Consider the following 25116-nt stretch of genomic DNA (forward strand, 5'->3'; position numbering starts at 1 on the left):
TTTGAAAAAGTATGCTTACTCTTTATGTCTGATACATAGAACATAACTTTATATTTTGATGCTATATGTAACATCTTACTTAAACTTATTTTTTGATTTCTGTCAACTTTTTTATGTTCCTTATCTAGCATTTGCAAATGACCTGCAAATATTCCATTCAATATGTATGCTTTTATTTTCTGTTGCTCATTTTATTACAATACTAGTTTAGCAATAAGAATGAGAATAATTTTTCTTCTACTTGATTTTAAAAGAAATACTTGTTTTCATCCATATTCAAAAGGTTGAAATTTTTAATGTCTATTTATTCTTGTCTTCAAACTTAATTGCATTATGGTCAGAAAAAAAGTGGCCTACATGATACAGATTTCTTGAAATGTAAAAAGTTCCATTATAACATATATAACCAATTGCAAGAGCCATATTTTAAAAAAGATGTAGACTCTGAGTGATAGGTTTTGTTGTGTTGCGTAATAATTCTGCTGCTAACATAATTTTACAGCTGATATTTGTTGAACACTTGCTATGTGCTAAGCATTGTTCTAAGAGCTTTACACAGCATAATGCATTTAATTATTCCAAACACCTAATAGAGTGAGGAATGCTATTATTTTGACATTGTAGATCAGAGAGCTGAGGAACAGCAGGGTGGGGTGACTTACCCAAGATATGCTAGTGAATGACTATGTGTTAATCACTAGGACTTAAATAGAATTCTGTGACAGTGCTGAGCTGCTGTAAATAATGATAAAGCTCTGTCATTATTAGGATGCTGTTGTTATTAAGGAAAATCACTTAAATTGATTTTTTCAATTCTGATTATTCCACTTAAACATGTATAAATAATTTCACTAGTAATTAAAACCTGTAAATCTGAACAGTTCTTATTTACCGAAAACAAAAGTCAAGTCTTCAATTAAAGAACCTATGGTATGAGAATACCAATCCAGATTTCATCTTGCTGTTTGTAAAAATGCTCTCCCGACTCCAGATAAAACCGGACATATGCAGTTTAGTTGGTATATTGGTTTACTCATTTTTAATCTTTCTGCCTATAGTAAATAGTTATCATAAATTACAAATCTAAACCTTTATGAAAGAGGAATTAATTTTATTAATTCTCTAATATAAAGCTGCCATGGAGAAGGTGCCATGAATGAAACTGTACAGCGTCAATCACCATGATTTATAATGCCTTTAAAATAGGGCACGTTTTCTGAACTGGCCATCTTTCCTTGGTTTTAAAAAGTGTAGAATTACTAACAAGAAGGCATCAGGTGAGCTGAGATTGTGGGATGAAAAACAACAATAATAAAACATATCAATTCATGAGCACCTTTCATCAGAAGATTTCAGTGTCCTCTACAATCACAAATTTATAAGCCTCATAAATTGTCTGCAGCGGCAAGTGCTATCTGTTTAATTAAAATGTCAAGTTGGTGATTATGTAACCGTGTAAGGTGAGTGAAGGAGGAAGTGGCAGATGGCCTCATTTCTGAGGTGAAGCTGAGCTCCTGAGCTGAATGAAGCCATGGTGGGTGCACATTACACAGAAGGCCAGGGGGCTCCTCTAAGACACAGGGTTATCCAAATAGTACTGAATATGACTAAATCTCTAAACATTTCGTTTATATTCACTGCTGCATCATGAGAGCTTTGTATTTAGGAAAGAAGTTCAATTTTGTTTTCTCTTAGCAAAGGGTATTCTTCAAGCAATTAAACTCCTCTTCCCCTTCAAGAAATATTGAACTGGTCTCTCACATCCAGTGAGACCTTGCTAACAGGAGACACTTCTGAGGCATGAGCTAGAAGACAATTACTATTATCTCTAGAGTATTACTTTTGGAGAAAAGGAGATTAAAAAAATCAGCCCTTTGATTTCATAATCTGTTCTTTTTAATTTTTTTCACCCAGTATTGCTGTCCTTTTTATATGAATATTTTATTCACTTGTAAGTGGGTATTGATTATACTATCTGTAATCCACATAATAGTAAAAAGTACTCTGAATGGTGTTCTTATAAAATCATGAAGAAATTTTATACTATAAATTGTTAATTTCTGAAATGGTAAATGAAATATACCAGGTTTTTAATTTGAAGACTATTACTACTTTCAGATAGCTCTAAATTAAGATCCTAGAACTAAACCCATAACTGAGTAAATAGTAATTTGTCAATGAACACTTCTGGAAACAAATGTGACTTAAAGATATTACAAAAAAGTTTTAATTATACCAAAGTCTGGGATTTCAACAGAAACATTTAAAGTATTCTGATCGTTACTATACAAGAACATTGAATTTTGAAAAAGATACAAGTATAATTGCTTTTTCTGTTCTTCAGTCTTCAGTCCGAATGAGTCATGTTAATTTTATGTCACCCACTTTTTATAAACACATGTGCTCTTTGCTCCACCATTGAAATTTTAACCACATTCCACAGTACAACAGAGAAGAATACACACTAAAGGATAATAATATGTGGTGGATATAGATCTTGTGAGCAAAGATAAAACTATAAAATCCCAAATGAAATTGACTGTATTTTAGAAATCTGCGATGCCTAATGATGTCAATGCAGAGTGATTGGTAAAATACTGGCATAAGAAAACTTTCTCTTTTTTTTTTCCTTTCCTTTCTTTTCCTCTCCTTCTCTTCCTCTACTTTCCCTCTCTTACTTACTTCCTCTCTTCCTCCTTCTCCATTCCCTTCCTTTATTACTTCCTTTCTCTTTTAAGATTTGAACATTGAAATTAAGTTGTCTCCTGGGTATCACTTTTCATGGTGTCTCTAAAATTTCTTCATACATATTTTTCTGATTGAAAAATAACAATATTGGTAGTAAGAATCATTGTATGCAGAGTTCACAAACACATCTCCTCTTGGTATAGTGTATTAGACAGTTTTAGCAAGTGGGGAAAAGATAAAGTTCAGAATTCACAACAGAACTTCTACCTATTTAAAAAGTATGATTTTGCATGTCTGTTCTTCCAAATTATGACACATTTAGAATTTAACCAAATCAACAGAATATCTTGACACTGCTGCAAATGTACAGAGTAACAAAAATAGAACTTCTATCACTCATGCAGCCCCCAACCTTTACCTAAGAATAATTCTCTTCTTAACTATAGGCAGCAAATTGAAGCAATAAATAAGTTTCATACAGTCTTATGAAGTCATAATGTACTTAATCTTAAAAATTGAAAGTGCAAATTTCATTTTTAAAAGATGAAAAGCAATTTACACACCAATATAAAGACAAAAATCAGCCAAGAAACCTGCAAACCACTAAAGTATATCTTGTTTAATTATCAGCATTCTTTGAGAAACACTTATGAGACAGCTATAAAATGTAGAAACAAGGAAACACAGATTGGGTTTTGGCTGCTTACTTAATCTGACTGTGGCTTTAATGAGCAGTTACTAGTCATGTTTTGGTGGTAATAATTTCATTTAAACCTAGTTAGGTAACACTAATAGATATTGTGTTTTATCTGTTGTTTTCCTCTGAAATCCACACATGCTTCTTAATGAATCTTGTATGTGTAGACATACCCTTACTAAAAGAGTAAGTCTACCTCTCTCAGAATCGTGTAGTATTTGTTTCCAACCCATAGTATTAAGAGAGAGTGTGGTGGTAAGCTTTGCTTTCTCTCTCAAAGCAGCCATCATCTGTCAGCATGTCTCATGACTTCACATCTTTAAGTGAAATTTAATCTGGTAATACTATCTGCTTTACTTTTTTTTTCTCTCTCCAGCAATAACTATGTTTACTTTTAATTTCATTTTCCTACCTTTCAGACATGTCTGGCAGGTGAAAAAAAGTTCCTCTCGTCTTCATAAAGCTATTTTTCTGAAGACATTTTTCATCATGTTCCCTGGAGGGGATAGGAAAGCTCTCCAGAAGAATCTGCAGCCACTTTTGGGGGTCTTCCATGGATTCACTGTGACCAAGGAAACAAGCTGTTACCTAGCAACGTGGCCCATTAGGAGGTATTGTTACCAATCTCTTAGCGCTCATCAAAGGAATCCCTGTGCTTCCAGAGCAACGTTAATGTGAACATTGTTTACAGGGAGTTGTCTAAACTGTGGTACAACTGAATTTTAACTTCAGAAATATGATGGCAGAGGAGATAAACATCCACAGCATCCCTGAAATGTTTGCTATCTTCACTCCCATTATCTCTTGAATTGTGTGCATCTGGCTTGAGATTTTTTGAAGTGGTACTTGTACAATAAGCCCCTCGGTATTTTGTTTCTAGCTAATATAGTTTCAGAACTAGCAGAGGGAACAAAAGAGAAGACAGCTTTTTGGCTTGAACTCTGCTTAAATAAAATAAAACTCCTTTGAATTGAAGACAGTGAATTCTCTTAATAACAAGAAAGCAAATATTCAGAACTTTTCACAGAAAAGGGAGACGATATCATATTACATTATGATTATTGTTGGTCCAATAAGTCTGTTCTGTGCGTTTACTAGGTACATAGGTAACACTAATTTTTTAACTTCATGAGCCTATAAAATGAAAATTCTGTAAATCTGCAACTCATGTGACTTCTTCCCCCCAAATAGAAAATTTTAACCATTTTTGAGGGCTGATAAATTGCCATTTGTCAAAAGCACAGTAAGATGTTCTAAAGGGGGATCATTTCATTCTATAATCTAGCTTCAAAACAAGATATTTGGCATTTCTTGGAAAAAAAGCATTTCTTTTTATCTTTTTTTTCCTGTACAACAGTAGTCTATCTATAGATGAATAAAGTGTCAGTAACTTTATGAATATGTTTCATACAAAAAGATTGAAAACATTTTCCTCCACATTAAGTTTCTGTCAGAATTTCAATATTACATACTAAATGCTTTGTGCTAAAATGTGGCATAAAAATATTCTATGCTAACAAATATAATTTAACATTTTGCTAATAATTCATGAATTGATTTGTTTCAATCCATGTCATATTTTTTAAAATATGTATATACTTTTTAAAATGTCAAAAACTGAAACTATTCTGGTTGATTTTTTATCCCATGATAGGGATGGAGATGACAAATGTCAGACATTTCTTTACTCTTATCTTTTCTCAGTGTGCTAGGAATTTCCCTGTCTTAGTCAGTTTTTCACCACAGTGACAAATACCTAAGAGGAACAAAAGGAAGAGGGATTGATTTTGGTTCATGGTTTCAGAGATTTCAGTCCATAGTCAGATGGCTCCATTGCTTGGGGCCTGAGGTGAAGCTTCTGAGAGCATCATGACAGGAGCAAGATGGGGGGAGGGGGAAGAGGGATGCAGGGGACAGGATGCAGATATATCCTTCAGGGCACACTCCCAGTGACTTCTCCCAGCTATTCCTTCCCTAGTGATACTTTCATACCCTCAGTAATGCTATCAAGCCCTCCTTTGTAAGAAGAACAACACACTTTCCAAGATGTGCCTTTGTAGTACCTAGAACCTGTATTACCTTATATGCAAAAGGGGAAGTAAGGTGGCAGATGGAATTAGGGTTGTGTTGGGTCTGGAGACCTAAGGCAGATGAGTGAATATCCCATCCCCCGTGGAGAGCAATATCATTCCTGCATCCTGAGGAGATGGAGGCCTGCATTCCTGCATCCTAGAGAAGAGATACAGATCTGCCACAGGGCTGATGAGCAAAATGCTCAAGATTGTTCCCCTCCCCCAATAAAGGTGCAAAGCAAACCAGTTCACCTGAGAAAGCCCTCGAATCCATGGCCAATGAGAAAAACCCACCAACACAGAGTTAAAACGTCCATAAAAACCCCAGCCTTCAGCGAGTCACTGGCTTCCAGGCTCCTCTGCAGTTCCCTAACTGTAGCCTTTCCTTTCTCTCTAATAAATTCTACTTTAGATACCTGCTTTGGCTCATCATTCAGCTGCCTCATGAGCCAGTTCTCTGGCCTGTGAGGGCAAGGACCCTCAACACCGGCATGTAACATTTTGGCAATGCATGAAGGGACACAATCTATTCTGAACCAAGGTCAGTATAGGCTCTGCCAAACTGGGAAAGGCTGCCTAGGAATGTGACCATGAGCGTCTGGCACTCCAGTGGAGTTGTTTTCCAGGAGAGATCCCCCCACCATGGCCTAGCTACAGTGGAACTCTCAGGCTGACCCTCTCTCTCTGTCTTGTTAAGGAGGATTTCTCCCTTGGGAAACTGAGGAAAAGCTCTGAGCCCATTACAGCTGTATAGCAAGCAATCTGAGGAAACTCAGAGGCCAGGCAGGGGTTTATACTGCACTGCCAATGCTACGTGGGCAGAACGCGATTTCAGTGCACTGAGGCTTTTTCTTTTTTCCTCTCCTTAAATGCTAACACTCTCTTTCAAGATCTGACCAGCTTAAGGGAAGGTTCAAAAACAGCTGGTGGAAAGGAAAGTGTCTTCAAGCCACAAAAGGTGTTCTGGCCGGGGAACTCCCCAGTGTCACCCAAAGGCTGGAGACACAACTTCCTGACCCACCCTGAGGCTCCAAAGGTGGCTAAGTCTCGGACCCCTCCAGCCATGTCTGTGGCAAACAGACAATCAGATCTCTATGCTTCCTTCATGGTTACCATGGCCTGAAAGTGGAGGTCACCCCTTGCTTCCAGAGCTCCAGTACTGCCTTTGGTCAGGATCGACCTGGACAGCAGTGGTAACCAATAATCCCTCATGCATTGAGTCTGGAAACTCTCTTTTCCCCCAACCCTAAGCCTCTCCTTCCTCTTTCCCAAGCAGTTCTAAATAGCTGTGGGCTTCCTTCAGTGAGTTTGGACAATATACCCGTTCTGCTCCCTCCCTTGCCCTGGCTTGTGCTTTATCTCTGTCTTCCCCTCCCTGGGCTTACTGGGATCCTGGCTTCCCATGAAAAATTTGTAGCATGGTACGTTATGACTTAAGTTATCCCAACTAGTTTACCAGCCCTCTCAGTCTGCCCTATCAGTTGCTAGGCACCAGCAAGGCAAAAGCGCTTACAAAAAAACTGCAGCTACCACACTCATGCCCTAACTCTGCCCCCACAGGGAAGAGGGAAAGCAAACAGGTGCGCACATGCACAGGGATGCTGGCCCACTGGACACAGCGGGAACACCTGCCATAGCTAAGAGAATCCATAGAGAGGACCCAGCACATCCTAGGCTGCCAGCCACACATGGTGATGGCTGCTGCCTGCCACCACTTCCCCAAAATGGATGAAAGGAAAAATAAATGTGCGCAGGCGCATGTACACAGGAAGGGGGGAGAGGTGACAGGCCGCGGGATGGGATTGCTCATCCCAGGCATGGGAAGGAGCAATGGTGCTTTGCTCAAGCCCGATTCCTGGCCCCACCTTATGCCTTGGACCTGACCGACCCAGCCCTCATAAGTAAATTGTTATCTCAAGGTTATAGTCCCAGAAATAACAAAATGGACGTTACTGTGGTCTAAACTTCTCATTTAAAATTTCCTATACTTTTGGCCTCAGCATAAATTTTCTCTCCAAATATTAGCACTAGTCGTCCCTTTGGTACTGTTATTGCCCCGGGACACCCTCTAAATGCCCTTCTCTAACTTTACAGACAATGTATTCCTTTGTTAAAAATGTAGCCTTTATTAAAGAGGCTGCCTGCTGTTAGATAAAAGACAGGATCCTAGCTTTTTTTTTTCTCTTCTCACTGCATTGGTCAGGTGGTCTAACCCGACCAGGTCACTTTCCCCGACCTGGTCACTTTCCCCGGTCCTGACCACAGATGATCGGGAGGAAAGTCATGAGACAAGGACACCTGGACTCCTTGGTAAGGTCATTCCTAGTCAGGACACTGACAAGAAGGGAACTGACCCAGTTTATTGTTGCCATCTTTCTAGATGGATCTGCCCCCTTCCAGTCTTCTGGCTTGTCTATTAAAATGTTAAAAGGAAATGTTAGAAGCTTTGTACTGAGGGCTGGCCTCAGTATACCTTAGGTGACCAAGAGAAGAGGCCTTCACAGGGTTCCTTAAATTATAATACTATACTCCAATTAGACCTTTTCTGTAAAACAGAGGGAAAAATAAACTAAGATCCCTTACACAAATTTTCTTTTATCTCCAAGACCACCCAGATTGGCTCTACAATCATTATTTAGATACTCAAATGCTGGCCATTCTTTGTAAGCCACAGGATAAACATGGGAAAAGAGGACCAGAAATTCCCCATATCAGTGACAAGGCCCACCCCTACTGCTCCACTCTGTGCCCTACCTTCTAAGCCATACTAATATTCATAACCTCCTAATGGGTACTTCCCCCTTCAACAGGTAATGGTAGAAAGAGGGCGAGTCTATGTCCCCTTCCAGCTATCAGGTCTAAGGGAAATTTAAAAAAATAAATCTGGAAAGCTATACTGATGCATCAGATCAATACATCCAAGCCTTTATTTCTGTGATCCAAATCTTTAAATTGGCATAAAAGTATATTGTGCTTCTGTTATACCAAACTCCTCATTAGAAAAGCAGTGGGTTCTGGCCCATGACACTCAAGTTGGAAATGATTACCATTTACAATGAGCTTCAATACCCATGGCACCTGGAAATGTGAGAATGAATATGCCTATACCTACAGGGGCACAGGTAGTCCCCTTAACAGATCCACACTAAAAGGGGCTGATGATATGGCTCAAGCAGTAAAGTGCTGCCTTGCAGGCACAAAATCCTGAGTTCAAATTTCAATGCAGCCAAAGACAAAAAAGATATTTGGGGCTGAGGACATCACTCAGTGGGAGAGTGTCTGCCCAGCATGTGCAAGGCCCTGGGTTCAATTCCCCAGCATTGCTAATCAAAAATAAAATGGTAAGGAAGATAAATGACATCAATGCCACTTAATCCATCTCATAGTGGAAGGGCTAAAAAGGACCAAAGTCAAATCTCTAAACTATTCCCAGGTGGCTGTAGTACAGCAAGGCCCTGAAAAAAAAAAAAAAAACACAACTTTCTGAAGCATCTTAAGGATGCTATCAGAAAGCATACCACAGGGGACCCAGAGTCACAGGTGGGAGAGGTTCTCTTCAAAGATAAATTTCTAACAGTTAGCCCCAGATATTCATAGAAAACAGTATCTGTGGCTGAAGGAAAAAAGTTATTGGATCAACTAATACAGCTAGCCATGTCTATATATTATAACCAGGACATTACTAACAAAGAGAAAGATAAGAGACATCATGACCTCATTGCTGCCCCCACCTGACTGGGGCCTGCATCCTGAACTTGCTACCATGGTGGACAGGAGGAGTACTTCCATAGAGAATGCTCAAAAGGGGGGACAATATGGGAGACAGCCCTACCCCCAACTGGGACCCTAACCTCTCTGCAAATGTAACCATTGGCGGTCTAAGTGCTCCCCCCCATCTCCAGATGGAAGGCAAGGTGCCACCTCCTATGGATTGATGGGTCCTGGCATCCTGTCCACGCTCCACTTCTTGGAGCCTTCGGGTAGCCATAATGGCAGAGAAGCAAAAGATCATTTTCCGGCTAGACAGTTGAGCCCATTTCTCTGTCTTACCATTCTCTCCTGGTCCCCAGACCAATGACAAGGTAATCATTCAGGGCATATCTGGCCAGCCCCTAGAGCGCTACTTTACCCAGCCTCTGGCCTGCTCTTGGGGAGACCTCTTCTGTCACTCTTTCCTCATAGTTCCTGAAACTCCAGTGCCCCTGCTGGGACGGGATTTACTATCTCAACTAAAAACTCAAATTCTCCTCCCCCCAGGTGGCTATTTCTGCTGCCCCCTCCTTTAGGAACAAATAGATTCCACAGTGTGGACTGATGAGATGAGTGTAGGGTGAGCCTGGATGACCCTACCTATTCAAATAAAACCCAATCCTTCACAGTTTCCACACCCAAAAACAGTATCCCCTCAAACTGAGGGATGACGAGGCCTTATGCCTATCATAAATTCCTTAAAAAAAAACCAAGGTCTACTAATTAGTTGCTCCAACCCCTATAATAAATTTTAAATTCTTGTAAAAGTTAATTTTAAAATACAAGTTACAAAGTAAACAACTGGAAAGGATATAGACAGGTATTGAGTGTATTTTTTAAGAAGTTAAAGGAAAAAAAAGGAATTTTATTTTTTGGATGAGAAAGGATTTTATAAAAAGGGTTTGTCTTAAAGATTGTTCCAAATATGGAGAGGAGGGATAAGGACAAACTGTCAACGGGTTGAAAATATTATATGAAGGTTTGAGTAAATTTTAAAAGTGTATAATAAAAGCTTTGGTGTTTGATAAAGTTAAAGTTGACTATAATCTAAGAGTTGCCTAAAAGATTTTTAGGGTCATGTCAAACTAAAATCAAATTCTCTGTCTATAAAATAACAAGGATATCTTAATATTGTTTTCTCTAAGTAACATCTTCAAAAAAACTGTTATAGGAAAAGATTTTATCAAAGAAATTACTTGTGTTTTCTGTTGATCTTGTCAAGCTTTAAGTAATACTAAATCAGAGTTCATTTATGTATTTGCTCATGTGTCTTAAATGACCACCTTACAACTGTGTGGTGTCTATACTTTATCTAAATATGGTACAAACATTTACAAAGTTAAAAGTGTCAATTTATATAAAATAATGAGCTAAAGCTCTCTTTTATCCAAAAGTGTTACATTTAACCTAAGTCCTGATAGCCCCTGCCTCCCATAAGTCATCTACCTACTCCCTGAGTCATGAGGGAATTGACCCAATTCTCCATTTCCCACTCCCTCATACCATAAAACAGCTTAGAGCTTTCTTGGGAGTTACAAGATTTTGTAAAATCTAGATCCCTAGATATACAGTCCTTACCAGACACCTTTTTATGCTCCTACTAATATTCCTATTTGGGTCTTATATAATAAATGCTCTCTCCAGATTTATATCTCAACCAGTCCAACAGATCAAACTCCAGCTTTTAGTCAAGGAATACTCACCTCTGCCTAGGCATAAGCCCTCCATCCTGTTCTACTGGGGGCCCCTAGAGACTATACAGGTCAACCACTAAGGCAAGTACCCTCTCCCCTATTGCCTCCGGTGCCCCATTGTCAGCATGAAGCAGCTAGATGAGTAATCATCACCCTTTTCCCCAACAGCAGTTGGGTGCTTGTCTCAGAAGGGGGATTTGTTGGGTTTGAAGACCTAAGGCAGATGAGTGAATATCCCATCCCCCGTGGAGAGCAATATCATTCCTGCTTCCTGAGGAGATGGAGGCCTGCATTCCTGCATCCTAAAAGAAAGATACAGATCTGCCACAGGGCTGATGAGCAAAATGGTCTCAAGATTGTTCCCTTTCCTGATAAAGGTGCTAACCAAACCAGTTCACCTCAGAAAGCCCTTGAAATGCAAGGCACCCAACCCAGAGTTAAAACGTCCATAAAAACCCCAGCCTTCACCTGTGCAGCAAGCCAACAGCTTCTGGGCTCCACTGGACTGCTCTAGCTTTAGCCTTTCCTTTCTGTCTAATAAATCCTACTTTATATACTGGCTTTGGCTCATCATTCAGCTACCTCTCAAGCCAGTTCTCTGGCCTGTGAAGGCAAGGACCCTTGACACCGGCACATAACAGTTGCTACTATAGTTTGGATCTTAAATGTCCCCGAAGGTGAATGTGTTAAAGGCTTGATCCTCAGACCATGGCAGTATTGGAAAGGGGGAAGAGAACCTTTAGGAGCTGAGGCCTAGTGGGTGGTCTTCCAACCATTGTGGGCATTCTCTCGAAGGGGATAGTGTTGATCCCAGTCCTTTCCTCTCTGTCTTTCTCTTTCACTGCCCAGCCATTAGGAGAACCATCATACACTCCTGCCATAATACACTGCCTTGCCACAGAACCAAAACCAACAGGACTAAAACCTCAAAACTCTGAGCCAAAAAAATTTTTTATCTTTTAAAGTTGAGATCTCAAATATTTTTTTATTGACAAAAAACCTGAGAGTTGCTAACCTTTTTAAGAGTGAAAGTTTTTCCTAGATTCACCTAGATATAAGAAGAGGAAAGAAGAGACTATCAGAATGACACAATTAGAGAAAAACTCCATTAGCCACTGCTGGCTTTGAAGATGGAAGAAGACCATGAGCCAAGGAGCATAGGCAGCCTCTAGAAACTGAAAATGGATTCTCTTCTACAGCCTTTAGAATGCTACCTTGCCAACACCTTGACTTTGGCCAAGTGAAGTGCATTTTTTACTTCTAGCCTCCAGAACTGTAAAATAATAAATGTGTTACTTTAAACTGCTAACTTAGTGATAATTTGTTAAAGCAACAGCAGGAAACTAATGCACTCTGTCTGTACACCACTGAGACAAATAAGGCAAAACTTGCTAAGTGATTGGATTTTACTTGGATATTGACAGAACAGGGAACATTAAACTAAGATTTCTGACAAAAAAATTCCCTGCCTCAAAAATGAAGGTCCACAAGTCTACATAGAACTATTGCTCAAAAAAATCAAAAAATGAAATGTCACAAATAATAATTCTTACCCCCAGGAAAAAAACATGGAAAAGAAGGTAAGTACATTTCTACTCTCCAAGTAGAAGTAAATACACAGTCATGTCACTTACTAATGAGATATGTTCTGAGAAGTGATTAGGTGATTTTATTGTTGTGTCACTCTCACAGATGTGTATTTACACAGACCTTTTTTTGTGATATTTCCTCATTTTATTTATTTATTTATTATTGTTTTATTATTCATATGTGCATACAAGGCTTGGGTCATTTCTCCCCACTGCCCCACCCCCTCCCTTACCACCTACTCCACCCCCTCCCTCTCCCCCCCACGCCCTCAATACCCAGCAGAAACTATTTTTGCCCTTATCTCTAATTTTGTTGAAGAGAGAGTATAAGCAATAATAGGAAGGAGCAAGGGTTTTTGCTGGTTGAGATAAGGATAGGTATACAGGGAGTTGACTCACATTAATTTCCTGTGCGTGTGTGTTACCTTCTAGGTTAATTCTTTTTGATCTAACCTTTTCTCTAGTTCCTGGTCCCCTTTTCCTATTGGCCTCAGTTGCTTTTAAGGTATCTGCTTAGTTTCTCTGCGTTAAGGGCAACAAATGCTAGCTAATTTTTTAGGTGTCTTACCTATCCTCACCCCTCCCTTGTGTGCTCTCGCTTTTATCATGTGCTCAAAGTCCAATCCCCTTGTTGTGTTTGCCCTTGATCTAATGTCCACATATGAGAGAGAACATACGATTTTTGGTCTTTTGGGCCAGGCTAACCTCACTCAGAATGATGTTCTCCAATTCCATCCATTTACCAGCGAATGATAACATTTCGTTCTTCTTCATGGCTGCATAAAATTCCATTGTTACACAGACTTAAAAGGCTACATCACTATGTGAAGGAATCTTAATAGAACACCATAAGAAGTCTGGAACTAACCAAATGATTAAATGGTACAAAGCTGTATTCAGAAAAGCATTTGAGAATATATACTGAGGCTTAGAATCTGTGGTTTGTTCTTCCATCCTCATGTTGAAATTTGATTCCCAATATAATGTTATCGAGAGATGGTGGAGCCTTTAAGAAGTGATTAGTTTGTTAAGAGAGCTTTCTGTTTTTGTGGGAACTCTCCCTCTCCCTGGATGAGATTACTTATGAAGAGAGTAGGTTGTTATAAAACCAGGTATCCCTTGTGTTTTTCTCTCCTTTTGCACAAACCTCTTTGTCCTTCCAGCCTCTGCCATGTTGTAAAGCAGTTGAGGCCCTTTCCAGACATAGTTACCTAATCTTGGACTTCACAGTTCCCAGAATCAAGATCCAAAATAAATTTATTTTCCTTATTAATCATCCAGTCTCAGGTATTGTGCTATTGCAACAAAAAAAGATGAGCTAAGAAATACATAAAACCACCTTAAACACAAATTCAAAGGCTAAAAAGAGAAATGGAAACAAACGTGGAGAAATGTAAAAAGATTAGATTGAAGTGATTGACTAAAAACACAAAAATGATCTCACAAGGAAGGAAAATTACAAGATGCTTAAGGGAGAATAGACTAAAAGAAAAATTACTGAATGAAGAAATAATAAATTTGCAAGGAGGAATAATAAATTATTAGAATTAATAAATTTTTCAGGGTCTGGCAGACAACCATCTTAACTGAGTGATTGAATTTACCACCAAGATTAACATTACATATTGACATTATGTTCCCTGATGTGATACACAGTGTTTTATTCTTGCCAAAACTGAGTAATGTCAATCAGCCATGAGCAGACAACTGGGAGATGGTTTGCCATAACTTCCCAGTATTCTTCAAAAGTCACAAAGACATGAAAGATAAGAAAACACTGTCACAGGTTGAAAGACTACTAAGTGCAAATCAAGACCCTGTACTGGATCATGGAACAAAAAAACCCATATTATTGAAAAACTGTTGAAATTCTAAGTTTATTTAATAATATTATTTCTTGATTTTTGAATAATATACTATGGTTATGTAAGATGGTGACATTAGAAAAGCTGGATGATAGTCATACAGGAACACTGTACTGTTTTTGCAATTTTTTGTTAAGTGTAAAGTTATTTCATAGTGGAGCATAATGGTAGGTTGAGAAAATAGGCCTATAAATATATGACCAATTAATGTTCTGTGCAGGTGCAGATATATATTAGCAATAAAGGATACACTTTCAGCCAGTGTTGCGGGAAAAAACTGGATGTCTACATCACCTGCTCCCCACCACCCCAATCATCTATGACTCACACCTTGCATCATATACAAAAGTTAAATCAAAATGGATCATAGATGGAAGTATGAAACTTAAAGCCATAAGACTTCTAGGCTAAAACATGATTATCTCTTTCTGACTGTGGGATATGCAAAAATTTCTTAGATGTAATACCAAAAGCACTCTCCATAGAGGAAAAGCATTATTAAACTTGACTTTATAAAAATTAAGAACTTATGCTCTTTAAAATGCTTTTAAGAGAATGAAAAGACAACCTGCCAGCTAGGAAAAAATATTTGCAAATAGCATATGTAGTATGTTCAGAATACATAAAGGACTCTCAAACTCAATAATAAAAATAACTCAACAAACTCAAATAACTCAAAAAACAACTCAATAAGAAATAAATAAGATTTGGACAGTTAACTAAAAATAATATATGGATGTTCAATCCACACACAAAAAAGATGCTCAAAACCACTAGACATTAGGGGAATGCAAATTACAGCCACAAGGTCATGCATTATAACTTATTAGATGACTAGTATTAATCTAAAATTTTAAATGCTGATCATACCAAGTGCCAAGGAAATTATAATTCTCATATACTTGAGGTTGGAATGTAAAGTAATACAATCATTTTGGAAAACTATTTGTCAGTTTGTTAGAAAGTAAAACAAGCATCCACCATATGACGCATTTATTCTACTTCTAGCTATTTACCCAGGAGGAGTGAAAACTTATGTCCATACAAAGACTTATAGATTTATATCCATATTAGCTTAATTTACAATAATCAAAAACTAAAAATAAATTAAATGTCTATAAAGAAGTAAATGGATTAAATTTGTGGTATATCCATGTAATGAAATGTTATTCAGCAATGAAAAGGAACAAAGTATTAATAGTGACAGAAAGCATTTCAATATTTGCTTGGGCATGGGAGAGGTAAGAGAGTGAGATTACAAAGGCAGACAGGAAAGATTTGTGGATGTTGGATATGTATATCATCCTGATTGTGGCAATGATTTCCCAGGTGTATACATGTGTCAAAACATCAAGTTATTTGAAATGTATGCAGTTTATTACATGTTAGTTTTATACACACACACACACACACACACATACACACATACAGAGTGAAAGGAGGAGAAGAGGAGGGAGAGAAGATTGAAAAGAAGCATGAACAGAAGTGAAGATGAGATTACAAGGAGGAAGATACAGATGAAGAGGAGGAAAGGAAGCAGAAGCAGAAGGAGTAGAAGAAAAGTGAAATAAATGTAGAGGTATTTAAATAAATTGACTATTGTTCTGACCTGTTTTTTTTTCTTTTATTATTCATATGTGCATACAAGGCTTAGGTCATTTCTCCCCCCTGTCCCCACCCCTCCCTTACCACCCTCTCCCTCTCCCCCCCCACCCCCTCAATACCCAGCAGAAACTATTTTGCCCTTATTTCTAATTTTGTTGTAGAGAGAGTATAAGCAATAATAGGAAGGAACAAGGGTTTTTGCTGGTTGAGATAAGGATAGCTATACAGGGAGTTGACTCACATTAATTTCCTGTGCGTGGGTGTTACCTTCTACTGACCTGTTTTTTATACCAGAATTTCCACGAAAGTTTTCTTAGGGGGTACTGCACTTACACATTTGAAAATCCACTGGGTGTTTGACACTCAGAAACCCTGCCAAAATGAAACTGTGCATTTACTAGAGGTCATGCTGATATGTTTTAACTTATCAAATTTTGCCATGAAGTGGCAATTTTCAAACTGTCCTCGGAGCCCTAGAAAGGTTCATCTGAGCTCACTTCAGGCAGAGTTGTGCTCTTATATATTTTATAAATTATTTTGTGCATAATATTTAGATTGATAAAAATTTTTAGTCACTGGAAATTTCCATGGAAAAGGTAGTCAAGAAACAGTGGGACCAGAGGAAAGGAAAGATATTAGAACATTGCAGACTTGTTTCAAACAACTACAGTGGAGGAAGCAGAGAGGCATTGGAAAGTGAAGCACAAAATGAGGAGGACACAGGAAATGGTACCCAATAATGATGTCTAACACACAATGTTACCAGGCAAGGCCTTAAACTCTTCTACCCAATCTCTAAACATATAATATATAATTTTCTAATCTTTCTAACTTTTCTGTGATCATAACCTGTTGCTTTAATAATCTATTTTAAATGAGGTAATTGTATAGAACAGTGATATAAGTACTTTGGTGCCAGTCAGATTAATTAGACAACAGCTGGGGGGTGTCAGGCACTATGACATGTTCAGATCCATGTTTTCTCCCAATTCCAAGTCTCAGTTTGTTTTGAAATCCTCTGAATAATAAAATGACTCCTACTTGCCTTTGCTTGGGAGGGTAAGTAAAGATACTATAGAAGAAACTGAATACTCTCATTCCTGGAACAAAGTTTCTACCACCAACCCAACATGCATGTACTGAGCCACTACAGTATGTCAGAAATTGTGTTGGTTCTCCAACACAATTTTTTTTGTTCCTGAGAACAAAGTGGAGAACAAACACAGTCTCTACCCTCATGGAACCACATAGAGATTGCATCAAATTCACAAGTAGTTCATTATAGCATAATATGAAGCAGGTATATTGGGCTATGATTTAAGAGATTATGGCAGAGCAAGGGGCCTATGTAATCAAGAAGTCCAGGATAGTGCTCCTCTTTTTATCTCTCACGCTAAACACAGTGACTGCCATGTTATCAGCATGAAGTAAGCATTGATTAAATGAGTGTCCCAAAGTACAAATGTCCAAAGTCACCCTGCTGGTCAGAAGGATGAAAACAGTTCACAGCTACCCGAGAGGTGGGCATTAAGGTGAAAAATGCTTCCCAGTGCAGCTATGAGGAAAAGTTTGTGTTCACAAATGTGGTGCTCATGAAAAACATTTCAACAGGCTTCCTTCCTTCAATACAAATTCCTTTTAGTTCCCCCAAAAGAAGATTTATTTTTGCACAACAGTATGAAAGATAGGTCAGAAAACATGGCAAAAACAGAAAACTCCCATAGCACATTTTTAACACATGCCTGAGATGCCATTTTTTTTTTTTTGAGGAGTCAGCGGTAGTCATGAAGACAGCCTGGTTTTGTCCTTTCTTCTCCTGTTCGGTGTAACAGAGTTCTGAGTTCCTGGCTCTCAGTGCACATGAGTCACTCAGTGGTGGAGTGAAATGAGTGAGCACACTGGAAGAGCGTGGAAAGGCTGACATTCCTAATTAGGAGTGAAGAAACTTTACCTTCAGGAGTAAACAGACAAAGAGTTTAGCAGCACAGACCAAGAGAGCTAAAACTTGAAAAGGAAGAAATTGTTATTAGATAATAAACTTGACAGGAAGTATAAGATAGGCCAAGTTTCTGTTATTTTATGTTTGTTTTAATATCCTTGTATCACATGGAATCTTCCATCATAGTTATATATGTATATGTGTATATGTATAGATAAAATATAGTCATACAATTTTTTAAATGAACTTAAAGCATATTTTAACATAAATTTGTAATTTGAGTGTGTTTTAAATATTAAAAAATTTAATTAATTGATATAAAATTGAGTGTTTTTGTTTTTTAGATAAGGAAAAAAGTCCTCTATGCTTTCATCATTTCTAATGTGAAAATATATATCAAGTAATCAAATAGTATAAACACTATCTTAAAATAAAGCATGATTCTTTAACAAACTATCTGTTTATAAGCTTGACTTTGTTTTCTTTATTTTCCTTGTTTGCCCTTGGCTTTTCTGATAGTAACCTGTGGACCAAGTTTTAAGTTTTTGGGAATCACAGCTCTGGAATTCATTCTAGAGAAGGAACTGGAGATTGGAGTAGGAACAATCTATTTATTCAGCAGATTTACTATCTTTGAAACCCACAGAGAGGCACAGGGCATGGCCTCCTAATACAATTCATGTGTTGTGGTAAGATAACACTGTACGTGGACAAGGGATTATATGAGATACAAGAAAGGTTTTCAGATAAGTAATGGTATGCTAACAACAGCCCTACTCTAGAGACCTGAAGTTTGAGTAGAGAATGATTTTGACAAAAATTCTAAGAGAGTAAACAAAATAATTTTTTGGGTTGTCTCAAATCTGATGCTGTAGCACTGCTGATTTTTTTTCTCATACAAGTATCATCTTGTTTAGCCTCACACACACTAATAAGTTCTAAAGATGTTACTCTCTACAGTGGAAATAGCAGCTACACATTTGCCAATGTGACTCAATTTTAAAATTTTTCATATGCAAAAAAGATAAAATAACAAGATATGTTCTAAAGGTTCAACTTTGCTTTGATAAAACCTCTTAAATTACTGGTTTCCCAACCCTAATGAGGTATTTCTTTAGAGGAAGAGAGACTAATAGATGTCTGACATACAAGGCCACTGTATATACTTCTTTCCTGACATTCTGGTTTTAATCTCCAAATTTTGGTTGACACATTGGTACTTCCCTATATCACATCACTCTCCAACAAACAGCTTGTTCTTATGAAACTTATAGTGGTTTTGTTACTATCCATTTTCAAATCAATTAACTTGTCATTACTAGTAAAGCCACTGTTAAGTGCTTCATTGACAATCCCTGACAATGAAACCTCATTTCTGACTTTACTGTATTGAATGTCCTCTAATCTACTAATGTACTTTCTGTTTTAATGTGAGCCATCTGAGGTGGTAGAAATAAATCTAAAGATACCAAGTAGTTTTACTATCTCTGAAATAATTTTAATTACCTGGGGTTACCATGTACTTTGGTGGTTCAGAGAGAAGTAAAAGTAATACTATGATAAATACTAAAGAAAAATTCAAAATTATATTTGAAATAATTTATTACTATTTTCTTCAATGAACTACAGGGTTGATTGTTCACTCCATATTCCAATAGCAAATTTTTACAGCATGAATATGGTAAATGAGGCCCAAATGCTGAAGGATCATTGCTCATTAAATCATAGGATGAATAAATTTTATCAAGAAATAGCATCTAAACTTAAATAAAACTATGTTTTATTTAACATAGTAAATTTGATTAAAAATTCTATTACAGTTCATTAGGAGGCATTTTTGAAACCCGAGATTTGGACCCAAGGCCCAAACTTCCTGAGATTCCATATGCCAGGTCTGGCCACCTGCCCCTAAATGCCAAATAAAGAAGCATGGTAAAGGCAGTGAAAGAAATTTTATTACATGGCTTGGGACATGCTGTGGGAAGAGGCAGAATAAGCATTGATCTCATCTTCAGCTATTTTTGGGATACAGATATGAGCTATAGGTTTGAGTAGACAAAAGAACTGGGGGCAGGGAACAAAGGTATGCATAGTTAAACAGTCCCAGTCACAGGTGTGTTCTGGTTGACCATTATCTCAGTCCAAGGGTTCTGGGAGAGGTTCTGGAGTTGTTATATCTGGATTTATTGTCACTGGCAGGTGGCTCATCCAAAGGGAGGTCTACTATTGGGTGTCTTTCTGTCCCTTGTCGTAAAGATGGTATCTGTCTTTCCTGGAATCCAAGGTGATAGTAAAGTGAGTGCAAAGAGAATAGCTTAGAGCAAAGACAGATACAAAATGGAGACAGGGATGTTTTTAGTTAATTCACATGTCCAAGTAAGGAGTCTGTGCTTTTCAGCAAAAGCAGTTTGAGCACCTCTTACATTTTGGCTTCTTCTGTATAGAAACATTGTGCTGTGTACTAGAAATACAGTAGTGAACAAATCAAACTTTTTCAAAGATGAAACATTGTAAAGGTGAAATAAGGAGATGAAAAAGACTACTGAGTATGAAAGGGCTACAATAAAAGTACTACAGAATAGGATGGAATCACTTAGAAGGAACACTTAAGCTATTGGTGTGGGAGTAGCTAATTAGAGAAAATTTTCTGAAAAAACTGGCATGTAGATTATTATCTGTCACCTGGAGTTTAAATAGGAGTCAGGAACACAAAGAAAGGGAGAGCACCAGGGCTGAAGTGCCTCAAGTGGTAGAGTGTTTGCCTAGCAAGCATGAGGACCTATGTTCAAAAAAAAAAAAAAACCCAGGAGGGAAGTGAGGAAGGGAGGGAAAGAAGGAGGGAGGGAAGGAAAAGGAAGGAAGGAACAAAAAAGAAAGAAAGAAAGTCTGCTTGTTTGGACCCTTTATATTAAATGAGTAACACAAATAAAATGTCTCCCTGAGTTCTGTGAGCCTTATAACAAGTTATTGAAACTGAGGAGGAAACTAATTTATAGCCAAGTGTGTCAGAAGCACCACAATGTCTGGACTTGCAATTAGCATCTGAAATGGAGCCCTCTTATAGGACCAAGCCCTTACTTAACCTGTGGATCTGAGGCTAACCTCAGGTAGTGTCAGAACTGAACTGAATTACAAGACTCCCCTTTGGTGTTGGGAGAGTTAAAGAACTGCTTGGTGTGGAAACCCACATTTGGTGTTAGAAGTGTTTGAAATATGAAAGAACTCATAGTTATTTTTGTAGGGTCTGTAAATTACAAATGGCTTTTATATTTTTGTTATAGAAAACAAACAACAAAGAAGAATATGTGACAGAGGTTATATGGCTTCCAAAGCCTGGAATATTTGCTACCTACAGAAAAAGTTTTTGCTGACTCCATTTGTTGACCCTTGCTCTAATCCAGAGGTCACCAAAAAATGCCAACAATCCAATCCAAATGGCTTTCTGGCTGGTGAAGTGACTCAAACAGCAAGAATGCCTGCCTAGCAAGGGTGAGGCCCTGAGTTCAAACCCAGCATGGCCAAAAAAAAAAATAGGTCCCTGAGCTGAAGGTGTGGCTCAAGTGGTAAGATGCCTGCCTGCATACATGAAGCCCTGAGTTCAAGCCCAAATCCCACCCAAAAAAAAAAAAAAATTTGTTTATAAAGCCAGGCTCCAGGAGCTCAAGCCTATAATTCTAGCTACACAGGAGGCAGAAATTCAACACCATTTCATGATAAAAGCTCTAAAAAACTAGGAATAGAAGGAATGTACCTCAAAATTATAAAGGCTATATATGACAAACCTACAGCCAGCATTATACTTAATGGAGAAAAACTGAAGCCGTTTCCCCTAAAGTCAGGAATGAGACAAGGATGCCCACTGTCCCCACTCCTATTCAACATAGTCCTGGAATTCCTAGCCAGAGCAATAAGGCAAGAAGAAGGAATAAAAGGAATACAAATAGGTAAAGAGGTAGTCAAGGGGAGGCAGAGGCAGGGAACTGCTCTGGTAGCTTCCCCTGGCCTCAGGCCCAGCTGCTCCAATGGGAGGAGTTACCGTCGCTCTTTGATATTAGAACTTACCATGATGGCTGTGACCAAAAATCCTCAGGAAGTCCCAAGGTCATGGTCCAGAAGCACCCCACCATAGTGGTGGTGCCTCTCTCAAGACTTCAGGACCCTCCGTGGACCCTGAAATAATTTCATTCTCAGGACTCAGGGACTCGGCAGGGTCTGCTCCTAATGGTACCCGCTGCCTAGCAGAGCACTCTGGTCCTAAGTATACACAGGCCCCAAACCCAGCCCACTGGTCGGATTCAAGCCATGACCCCACAAGGAAGAAGAGAAAAGGATCCTGATCAGAGTGAGGCATCCAGAAAAAGAGTCAGGAGTGGACCAGGAACTTTCAAGAGAGAATGGAGCTGGTTACTAGGAGGATGGGAACCCTTCTTTTCTTTCCATTCCATCTGCTTGCAATTGCCAGGGAACCCCTGGGATCCCTGAAGATCCATATTCTGAAGGAGGAGATAGTTCTTTTAGCAACTTTTGCCACCATTGTACCTCTCCAGCCTTGGGAGAAGATGAAAAGTTGGAAGAGGAATATAATGAGGAGGAACCTCTTAAATTCCCCACTGATTTTTCACGTGTGTCCAGTGGAAAGAAACCCCCATCCCAGAGATAGCGGCACCGCTTTCCAGTCAAGGAAGATACTCGGGATGGTGGAAGTAGAGATCCCAGGTCCCCTGTTTGACATGGCTAGGCCGGAAATGAAGTCAGGGAGATTAGTGCAGAGGCCTGGGATTGTGGGGAGCAGAACTATGTCAGCTTGGACAGGTAGCTTTTGGTGGCTGATTGAACTGTTGGTATTGGTGGGAGAATATGTGGAAACTTGTGGCCATCTCATCTATGCATGCAGGCAGCTGAAAGGCAGTGATTTGGACCTTTTTCGAGTTTGGGTGGGAGTCTGGGCAGGGAGGCTGGGGGGCTGGGCCCAGGTGGTGTCCCAGTTTCTAAGCCAGGGCTTTTACTGTGGGGCAGGGCTGTTCACTCCTTTCCTTAGGCTACTGGGTGCTGTGCTGCTTCTAATTTTGGCCCTCTTTTTGGGCTGTCTGCAGTTGTGCTGGTGATTTCTGGTAGGACTAGGTGACCGGTTTGGCTGGAGGGATAAAGCCACCTGTATCTTCTCTTGGCTGGATTCTCCAGCCTTGCAGCATTTCTTGACTTTGTTGAGAGACAGCAGGCCATGGCAGCAGCTGGTAAGATTGGTTCAGTGGAGTTGGCTGGAGTTGCCTTGGGTCAAGCAGAGGACTAATAGGCAGAGGAATGCATCTGTAGCTAGTGGGTGCTACTGTCAGCCCAAAGAGGAAGTGGCTTAAATTTTGACCATGGCTGGGCTTCCTGAGGATGAACTAAATTCTTTCCATATGCTGGGGGTTGAAGCCACAGCTTCAGATATTGAACTGAAGAAGGCTTATAGGCAGCTGGCAGTGATGGTTCATCCTGATAAAAATCATCATCCCTGGGCTGAGAAGGCCTTTAAGGTTTTGCGGGCAGCTTGGGACATTGTCAGCAACCCTGAAAGGTGGAAGGAATATGAGATGAAACGAATGGCAGAGAATGAACTGAGCCAGTCAGTGAATGAGTTTCTGTCCAAGCTGCAAGATGACCTCAAGGAGGCAATAATACTATGATGTGTAGCCGATGTCAAGGAAAGCATAGAAGGTTTGAAATGGACCAGGAAGCTAAGAGTGCCAAATACTGTGCTGAGTGTAATAGGCTGCATCCAGCTGAGGAAGGAGACTTTTGGGCAGAGTCAAGCATGCTGGGCCTTAGGATCACCTACTTTGCACTAATGGATGGAGAGGTCTATGACATCACAGAGTGGGTTGGATGCCAGCATGTGGGAATCTCTCCAGATACTCATAGAGTTCCCTATCACATCTCATTTGGTTCTCGGATGTCAGGCACAGTGGTCGGCAGAGAGCCACCCCAGATGCCCCTCCTGCTGACCTTCAGGATTTCTTAAGCTGGATATTTCAAGTACACCCTCCCCCAGGCCAGATGTCCAATGGGAACTTCTTTGCAGCTCCTCAACCTGGTCCTGGGACCACTGCAGCCTCCAAGCCCAACAGCACAGTACCCAAGGGAGAAGCCAAACTGAAGCGGCAGAAGAAAATGAGGAGGCTTTTCCAGCATTGACACCCCTTCTCTTATTTCCTCAAATCAATGTCAGGGAGTCAAAAAAGGCTGTGTACAGCATAGGATGGAGTTTGCTTTGTTTATTTTTAACTATTTTAGAAAGGGAAAATTTTAAGCATAAATTATTCACTCGGTACTTGTAGGAAGCCTCTTAACTACTTTACTTCCTCAGCACCCAGGAGTTGAATCTTGTCTTCTGACAATACCAAAGTAAAAGGGGGTGACTAGAGCAAAGAACCTAGGGGCTTGGACCTAGGCTGGACAATATTTTCCTTTGAGGTGTGGAAACTGGGTATTTCCCTGGGGTCTGCAAGCCTTTGTCTCATCATTTGCTTTTAGAGCAGATGATACTCCTCCCTTTTAACTTACTTCTTTCAGGGGGAGCCCCCTCTTTTACCCTGATAAAGTAGTCAAAAGACATAATGAGAAAACATGAAGCCCTAAGTTTGGAGATGCATAGAGTTCAGAAAATGGAAACTGAATTTTTTCCTCTGTTACTGTGTGGGTAAATAACTCTACTTCAGGCTTGTTTTGCAAGGGTGGCCAAAATTAATAATTTTTAAAAAGCAGACTCATGCCCTCTACCCTTGGGTGAGGAGGAATGACAAGAGGGTTTCCAGAAGCCCCCTGGTGATCCAAGGGTTTGTATTTTTTTAAGTTTGTTCATATTTGTGTGTATATATCTATTTAAAGCCAGAGGATTATCTTTCTATAAATATATAACTGGCAACATAAAAAAAAGAGGTAGTCAAACTCTCCTTATTCACAGATGACATGATCTTATACCTTAAAAACCTCAGCCTAAAAATGCCTAGACACCATAAACAGCTTCAGTAAAGTAGCAGGATACAAAATAAACTAACAAAAGTCAGTAGCCTTTCTATACACCAACAATTAACAAATTGAGAAAGAATATAGAAAAACAATTCCATTGACAATAGCCTCAAAAAAAAAAAAAAAACAACCCAAACACCTAGGAATAAACTTAACAAAGGATGTAAGTGACCTTTACAAGGAGAACTACAAACTATTAGAAAGAG

General features: G+C 39.1%; 1 pseudogene; it reads left to right on the plus strand.

Moving 5' to 3' along the window:
- The window catches only part of LOC109674483 (dnaJ homolog subfamily C member 14 pseudogene), a 106414-nt pseudogene extending 82338 nt beyond the window's left edge, over positions 1–24076 (plus strand).
- Positions 24077–25116: the final 1040 nt, after the last annotated feature.

The sequence above is a fragment of the Castor canadensis genome, chromosome 5, assembly GCF_047511655.1.
Source record: "Castor canadensis chromosome 5, mCasCan1.hap1v2, whole genome shotgun sequence".
Lineage (NCBI taxonomy): Eukaryota > Metazoa > Chordata > Mammalia > Rodentia > Castoridae > Castor > Castor canadensis.